The following is an 8659-nucleotide window of genomic DNA, read 5'->3' as shown; positions in this document are numbered from 1 at the left end:
GAACATTTGGTAACATACCAAGTTTTATCATTCTTTGAATAAAACAAAAATTGGAATGTCCTAATCGAGAATGCCACAAAAAGGCAGGCTCAAGCATGTACATGGAAGCATGGCTAATATTCATTATTACATTAGCATTAGCATTACATCATCATTGTCTTGTGTTTTAACATCATAGTACAAAGATAAGACACTAACTAGAAGATCCCCTCCCTAAGGTAGCCCTTTCCAACATATGTTCGACCCTTAGTGAAATTTTTTTATCAAACTCAAACACTAACTTGAATCCCTTATTACTAAGAAGTGGGTATGAAATCATATTCTTAGTAACATACGGAACATGCAGTATATCACAAAAAAAAAAAAAAAAAAAAAAAAAACAAAAAAAAAAAAAAACAAAATTTTTTTTTTTCAGAAGTCAATTTCAGCACCACTTTTCCCTCTCCTTCAATATTGGCAGTAGTAGAATTTCCTATACATATTGGCTCAACATCACCAACTTTCTTGTATGTAGAGAACATGGTTGCAAGAGTTACAAATTTGTCTTGTGGTTTGAATCATTGAAACAAACTAATTTGGTGATTCAACCACATGGTGAGAGAGTTACAAATTTGCATTGTAGTTCACCACCCATCCACACAATTTCTAACCAAGTTGGTTTGAATCATTGTAACAAACTGATTTAGTGATTTAACTACATTGGTTTGACCAAAACTTCCTCCATCATAATTTCCACCTATGTTTCCATTGTTTCCTCTATTGTTTCCTCCACCATTTCCTCTTTGACCCTTCTTGTGGTGGAAATCATTGGCCTTGTGTCAAGTTTTTCCACAAACATGGCAAACAATTTCTATAAGTTTTTCTTGTTTAGGTCATGGTTTTCGCCATCTTTGGAAAAGTTTTTGGAGCCTTCATGCTTCAATTTCTAGTTGTTGTTCTTTGACTTTGATGTAATCGCTTCACCAATAAATTTTATACTTGTTTCCAAGGAGCTTGCATCAGCATCAACATTCCCATTCAATTTGTTATCTTTTTCAACCATGATCCTCAATACAAGTTTCTCAAAACTCATATCATCAGTCAAATATTTAAGTTACAGCTTGAAACTTTTCTAGAAAGTAAGAAGTTTTTCAATAATTTAACCAACAAGAAAGTTATAGTTTATTCCCATGCCTTCGACTTCAAGATAATCAGATATTACTTGAAGTTCCTCTACTCGTTTGAGGTCAAATTTGGTGTCTACCATTCTGAAATTCAGAAATTTCCCAACCACGAATTTCTTAGAACATGTTATTTTTGTCTTTTATTTCTTTTCTTGTAACACCTGTCGTTAGGGCCTATTTGAAATCATACTTAAGAAAATCATCCGTTAAGGTTTTTCCAAAAGAATTCAGAGTTTAAGTTTGTAGAAGAAAATATTTTGGTCCCAAAATATTAAACTTAATTCAAGTTCGAAAAGTAGTGAGGTTGTTAACAATAAACATATCAAAACAAGATTTAAGTTCACCATACAAATTGTGGCCTTCTAAAAGTCCATGCCAATCCTTAACTCAAGCTAGGGTCTTCAATCAGAACACACATCCAAAATAAGTTAGACAATGAAATATCTAGTGAGTTACCCAATGATCAACTCATTTTGAATAAGGAATAGCAATTCCAATACTCGAGTTGATCCTCAAAAAAAAGTATAGAACATTTAATACTTAGAGTTTAATAATCCAAAATATCAAGGGTTGCAGTGCCTCAAAAACTTATAAATAATATTTGAATTTCAAAAGATGGAAACATTTTGCAGACACAGTGTCAAGAGGTGAGGAAGAATTTCTTGATGAATGAAATGTTATGCATGCATCTATTCCCAACATAATGTCAATCTCAAAGTCCAACTCACAAGTTGATGGGCAAATGTGAAAAAAAAATGACATGCAAATGTGTCAAGTTTTCCCTTACATCCACAAACAAGGCGCTAGGGGCCATCCTACCTAGGCTACATGAGGGATAGCGAGCCTCTACTCGTACACATGAGGATTATATAGAAATCTACTCACAACAACAACAATAAAAAAAATGTCAATTTGGGTACCCTGGATGTCAAACTTACACCCATCCTAGTATGAATATGCACACATAGGATGATGAAAACATTTTCCAAGATTTCAAGCTCTTCGGCTTCAATTATCAAAACATTTCAAAAAACACATTTCATGAATACGTAATTAGGTTACATAGCAATCAATGGGTATATAAAGTACCATGCAATGAAAATCAAGTAAAATTTATCAGATAAAATAAGTTAGTAGAGGATGTATGTTCTCGGTAACTCACCTCAACTTCTAGCTTCCTACAATCACTTCTTCTTTAATGGTAGACTTCCTTCAATAACTACCTATAAATATTATAGCAAATTACTAAAATGAACAAAATAGCCTTATAATATTTTTATCATTTAGACCTTCCCCATAAGGTTATTTACTTAGCTTATATATAAAGTTTAAGGGAAATCGGAGGTCATTTACTAGGTTTTCCACAAAAATAATCCACTTAACAGAACACCCGACACGACCCCGTGTCACATTACACTATAGTGACACACCCCGTGTCATGCCTGACATGACCCCATGTCACTTATGCCTATTATGACATGCCCCCGTGTCAACCCTATTGTATACCTATTTTAGCAAAAATTTACTAAAAACTTTATAAAATGCTTTCTAGACCTCCAATTGCCACCAACTTCACCACAAGGTTATTATGAACATAATAAGGACTATTTACTTCCCCTATACTTAATTAGGTCCTAATGAAATAATTAATCCACATACATTAACTTAACTTAATCCATAAAGCTTTCCCAATGATTTTGGCATCAATTGGTCATTAAGCTCCAATGTATGGATAAGTACTCAGTTGACTAAATGACTTAATGACTATACCAAGCACTTACTTCTTGTACACCGATTCTAATACAACAACATAATTGAGTATGATGATCTTCTCAACCATCCAAATAGCAAAATTGAAATCAAGAACATGATTTTTCTATTTTATTCCTATTTTGCCCTTTTTATCCCCGACAATCACTAGAAGTGCACTAGGATGTGATGATTCTTCATGTTGACCTTAAATTCATAAAACCAAAACATAGAACCATGATTATAAACAATAAATACTCCTTATAACACCATCAATCACCATCAAGGTTCATAACTCATACTTGTCCCTAAATCTCATAATCTAAACAAAGGATTCTACCATTGTTTGAATTGTGCTCTTCTAAGAAGGATTTGCAATCATACATTCCTTAGTGGTAATGGAATCATATAAGAGTTAGATTATCACATTTTCATTATCATTAGAAAATCTAGAGTTTGTGGAGATTTAGAAATTCCAACATCAAATCTACCATGGGATGATGGATTTGAGTTAGAAACCAACATAATCATCTTAACTTACTTAGAACACAAAACCCTAGTCCTCAAATGAGATGAAAATCAAATTCAACTTACAAACAACATGTGAAACTAGAATTTGTACATAAAGGGAGGAAGATCTAATATGATTATTCCAAAGTCAGTAAATATCCAAATGAATGTTCCAAGTGCACAACACCATGCTAAAACACATTCTAAGGATTCTAGGAACTTAGTGTAACTATGGAATCACCAAATCCATTCCATATTTTCCCAAATTTCCTTTATGGTCAAACAATCACTAGAACCACTTATAAATCAAGAGATTATTCATGTTTTACATCTAATTTACTCCCAAATGTATCTATTCATGAATATGAACATCCTTTACATCAACATATTCCATAAAACTAAAAGGAAATCAATGACTACTAATAAATCCAAAATTCAATGTATCAAAACTTGATTCTTTCATTTATTACAACAAAGCTACAACAATGATCATTAAATCATATATGATATAACTTGACAACCCCATAAACATTATATGAATTTTCTAGGGTTTTGTTTTGATAGATTTCCTCCAAATCATCAAACCCTTTAAATGCATCGTGGATTTAAGCTTAATATCATGAAAAACATCTAAAGAGGGTTAGAAATCGAAGACATGGTTATCATTTCAACATAAAATCGGTTTTAGATTATACTTCAAACATGAAACCTGAAATCAAGGTATAAAGGGGTAGAGTTATACCTTAGAATCATAGTTTTCGTCACACTTGATGTCAAATGAACCCTAGTAAACTTGGAATCGAATCTAGGAGGCGATCTTCATGAAAATCGTCATTTCCTCCTTGTTTTTCCTCTCCAATCGATCAAAGTTCTGAAATAAGAAGAGATTATGTTCTTATTTTCTGATTTTACAACTCCTACCCGTTAATTTTGCATTTTGGCAAAAATAGCCCAATAGTCCAATATGTTTGACTTTACTTTAAGAAAGGAAATCCTAATTCCATCTCCATCCTAAATGTGACTTACTAAGTCCAAATCATCCAAGTGGATTAAAAAAATCTTTGTCAAACCGAACTTTATTGGTTTGATACTTGTAACCATGATTTCCTAACGTCTTAAGTCTTTAAAATCTCATTTATATTAATCCAATGTGTACACCATTATTGTTTTAAATTATTTTATTTAGCAAATTATTATTATTATTTTATTACTCATGTCATTCTAACTTATTACATTACTTACTTATTTATTTATTATTAATTTATTTCCATAAAAATTTAAATTTACCTTAAATTTCTAGCCCCGAAAACCGGGTGTTACATTTCTAGTAATTCTCATATCTCTATTGCAGGAGCAAAAGTAGAGTAGATATAATATAAAGAATCATCCAAGGCATTCAAAATATAATTTCTATAATTATATTAATTCAATTTCCAAGATGCCACAGTCCTTTGATGTTTAGTCATTTGGGCAGCAGTGATTGGATTTTGTCCTTCACCAATGGGATATGGTAGAATTTCATCACTAAAAACATTCTTAACATGAAGAGTTGTTAGATAAAACATCTTATTAAATTTGAACCTTTGGATTTCTTAAGTTTTTCCACATGAGTTTTGATGATGGATTGTTGATTCATTCTTGAGCTCTTTGGTTTGTCTAAGAATGTTATGACAGGAGTATATAATCAAAAAATATATAGTTAAAACAATAAAAAAAAAATAGATAACTAATATAAATTTTCAACAAATCGATCGGTAAACGTACTTGAATATGATGATTACACAATAAAATAAGTTTATATTGAGGCATGTGAATGCATTGTCCTAAGACGAAAAAAATATTCTTTTACGAATCTCTCTAGATAATACAATAATCAATGTGTTCAAAAGAATTAAATTTTGTTAAGTTCAAACAAATTAGTTTTCCAAATGCTACATAACTAGAAATTATCATTCTTAATTGCCCTCAAGATTTCCCACTCTCCACAATGATTTCCAAACCCATCTTCCCAATATTACTCAAATACATAACATTCAAAAGTTGATCATTACTAAACGGGTGACATGACATGTGCACCCATTGGCATACACTTTCAAAGGATCAATTCCAACCATAATGGATCAAAAATCCTCCAATTATAGAATGTGCCAATGTGTCCTCGTATATGCCCATTTTGCGATCAAACTTCTTAGCTTCATTTTACGTTGGTTGTAGCTTTTGATTTTGCTATTCATAAAAGTTCATTGATGTATATATCTTTGTGTGGGAGATGTCGGCTTCCCGTAAAGCTTGACGGGGGAAATGGAGTTATACGTTAATGATTAACAAAAAAATATTTTGTTTGGATTTAAAGTGTCAAACAAAGTTAGAGAAAACTTCACCAATTGTGTTTCAAAGGTTAATCATCATATTATAAATCGTTGATTCAATTGGGATTTTTTTTTTATTCATATCCATTGTGTTTCAATTCATTAGGATCCTCGATTTAAGGAATGGGTAGGGTGGGGATGGCTCACGAAAAAGGATGGGAATGGGAGTGGTGAGGATGCCTCACTACAGAGGATGGGAGAGGAGATTGTAGAGGCTATCGAAGTTGTGAAGATTGTTGAAGTGCTAATTGTATATCCAAAGTCTACTTATTTGTTGAAGAGAAGTTTGAAGGAGTAACAGAGTGTTCTCTATATCGAAGTGTCAACTCTTCGATATATCTTTTTATCATACATGGAATTATTTGTATACGTCATCGTTTAGTTCATGTATCTTTTTGTGATCAGTTGATAGCACTTTATACGTGTCTATATATAGTGATGTATATTTGGTTAGTTTGGATCGTTCTTTCACACGTTCATAACACAATGCTACCTATTGACTATTGTAACCAACATATATTCCTGATCAATATTAAGATTAAACATAATTATTTACATCTTTGTCATGAATTGATTCATGAGTTAAACACTCATCAGAGATGGTGTATTTAATCTTCACATTGGATGAGGCCATGAGAGGAGTTGGTGGTGCCAGTGATTTTCTTGACAATGGTATGTATCATAAACAAAGATGCATGGGTGGAAGAAGGTTAGATGATTAGTATTTGATGATACAAGAAACAATCAATCCATTAATATGAGCTTTTAAGGTCAGATAAGTTCAATTAAATTAAACAAGCTATAGAGGAGCTTTTTCATGTTATAAGTTTTTTTTCAAAAAGTTTGGGTAGTTACAAATTATTACCAAAAGCTTTTTGATTCTTTTACCTATTTTTTTCATTTTTAATTTTCGAAAAGAATTAACCAAAAAGTTTTATTATTATAGAGATATTTTGACTTTATATTTTGTTGAGACGACATGAAAATAACTTAACCAAAAACTTTTGTTTTTGTGGATACTCTTATAATAATACAATGCATGTAATTAAGCCTATCAACTGTATCCATCACAAAACATGTTATTGATTGAATCTCTAAAAGTTAACGCCTCGTATATCTTTATTTACACACGAGTAAACCTGTCGTCCCCACTTGTCTTAATTGTCCAAGTTGCTCTCGTGCTTCTTGTTATCTTGTAATCTTAGATAATGTCCTTGGATAGAGAGTGAATGAGATTGACAAATTGGGACTTAATTGTCACCTTAATGACATAAAAAGTCAAACTAGGCACTAATAATGTGGATTGGAGGAAGTGATTTCCAACTGCCCTCACACTTTGACATTGACATATATGTTTTTCCGACTAGATACGATTGATTATATGTTGGATTTTAACTGGTTTAAATGTATTGGTAAATTGTTTAAAATTATATGAATGAAAAAAAAAATGCCCTCTTATTACGTAGATTTTTTTTGGAACCGGCAAATATATTATAAAGGCTTCACTAGCAAGATGCTAGAGAAGCGAAAGAGTACAAAATAATTTAGTTTTACAAGATAACGCCTACATACACTTATCCGCATTTTAGCGGATTGTTACACCATAAATTCCAATCCAAGACACCTTTTTTGATTCTATGTTTTATCCAAGTGAATAATACCGTTTTGATATTATCCACTATCTTCGCCGGTTGACTTCTAATGTTTCTGAAAACTCTTTCGTTTCTTGCCTTCCAGAGGCACCAAACTGTCCCATATTTTATAGCTTCAGCAATTTTCTTTTCCTTTGGGCAGTTTCCCCATCTTCTGTCCTTCGCCAGCACCTCCTTGACTGTAGTACACTCCAAGATGGAATTCGCTATACCACACCATTGTTCCATCTTTGACCACACTTCTTTCGCCACCGGGCACTCTATCAGCAAATGATCCGTTGTTTCATCAATTACTTGGCACACATCACAAGTAATGGCGTTAACATGGGCCCCTCTTTTGATTAGCGCCACCTTTGATGGGATTCGATTTTGTTTTGCCCTCCATACGAAGCACGCGACCTTTTTTGGAACCGCGTTAGACCATGTGAATTCACCATCTGGTACCGGGTGGGATGCCCTATCGAGCCGTGTTCTTAACAATGCTACAGATAATTCCCCCTCTTCTTCAAAATCAGATATCCATCTGTCGTTTGAGTTCGCCAACTAAAAATTTGGACCATTTCTCGATTTGTGCGTGTCATCCTTGCGCAGGGGCCATGCTAATCTTCTCTGTATCGTTCCAATTTTATCGGATGTCCCCGAAGGGACCTCTTATTACGTAGATGGATTGATAACTTGTATGGTATGCTAAGTGAATATGATGTTGAAGTTAATCAATTTATTGTTATTAACTATAAAAAAAATTATTTTTATGTTAAATTAAAAATATTATTATTTTAAATAAGATATTATATAAACTAAGTGATGGGCCCGTGTAAATATTGGCCTTACAAATAAGATATTATATAAAGTACATGGCCCGTGTAAATATTGACCTTCCAAATAAGTTTTTAAAAGTTGAGTTTCATAGATTATTCAAAACAAAGAAACTAAATTTTAACTCGACAACCTATATTTGCTAAAAATAATTGAGTTTCATAGATTATTTAAAATAAAGAAACTAAGTTTTAACTTGACAACCTACATTTGCCAAAAAAAAAAATTAAAAATATTATTATTATTATTATTATTATTATTATAAAATAACCAGTTAGGTCAAACAAAATAGTTGCCAACTTGTCATGTAGTGCATAAAATTTCCTAGTACACACTACACAGAGTTTATTGAATTGATATCTAACTAATTATCATATTATACAAAAGAAAAACAACATAG

At 32.1% G+C, this 8659-nt stretch overlaps 1 non-coding gene across 1 annotated transcript; it reads right to left on the bottom strand.

The window, feature by feature from the left end:
* Positions 1–7988: 7988 nt before the first annotated feature.
* Positions 7989–8091, bottom strand: LOC111909905 (U6 spliceosomal RNA). The gene has a single exon (XR_002856411.1). It is a non-coding gene; the product is annotated as a U6 spliceosomal RNA (small nuclear RNA).
* Between the last annotated feature and the right edge of the window lie 568 nt (positions 8092–8659).

Source organism: Lactuca sativa, chromosome 4 (genome assembly GCF_002870075.4).
Source record: "Lactuca sativa cultivar Salinas chromosome 4, Lsat_Salinas_v11, whole genome shotgun sequence".
Taxonomy (NCBI): domain Eukaryota; kingdom Viridiplantae; phylum Streptophyta; class Magnoliopsida; order Asterales; family Asteraceae; genus Lactuca; species Lactuca sativa.
Note: the sequence above shows the minus strand (reverse complement) of the source record. Positions and strands in the feature narration are given on the sequence as shown.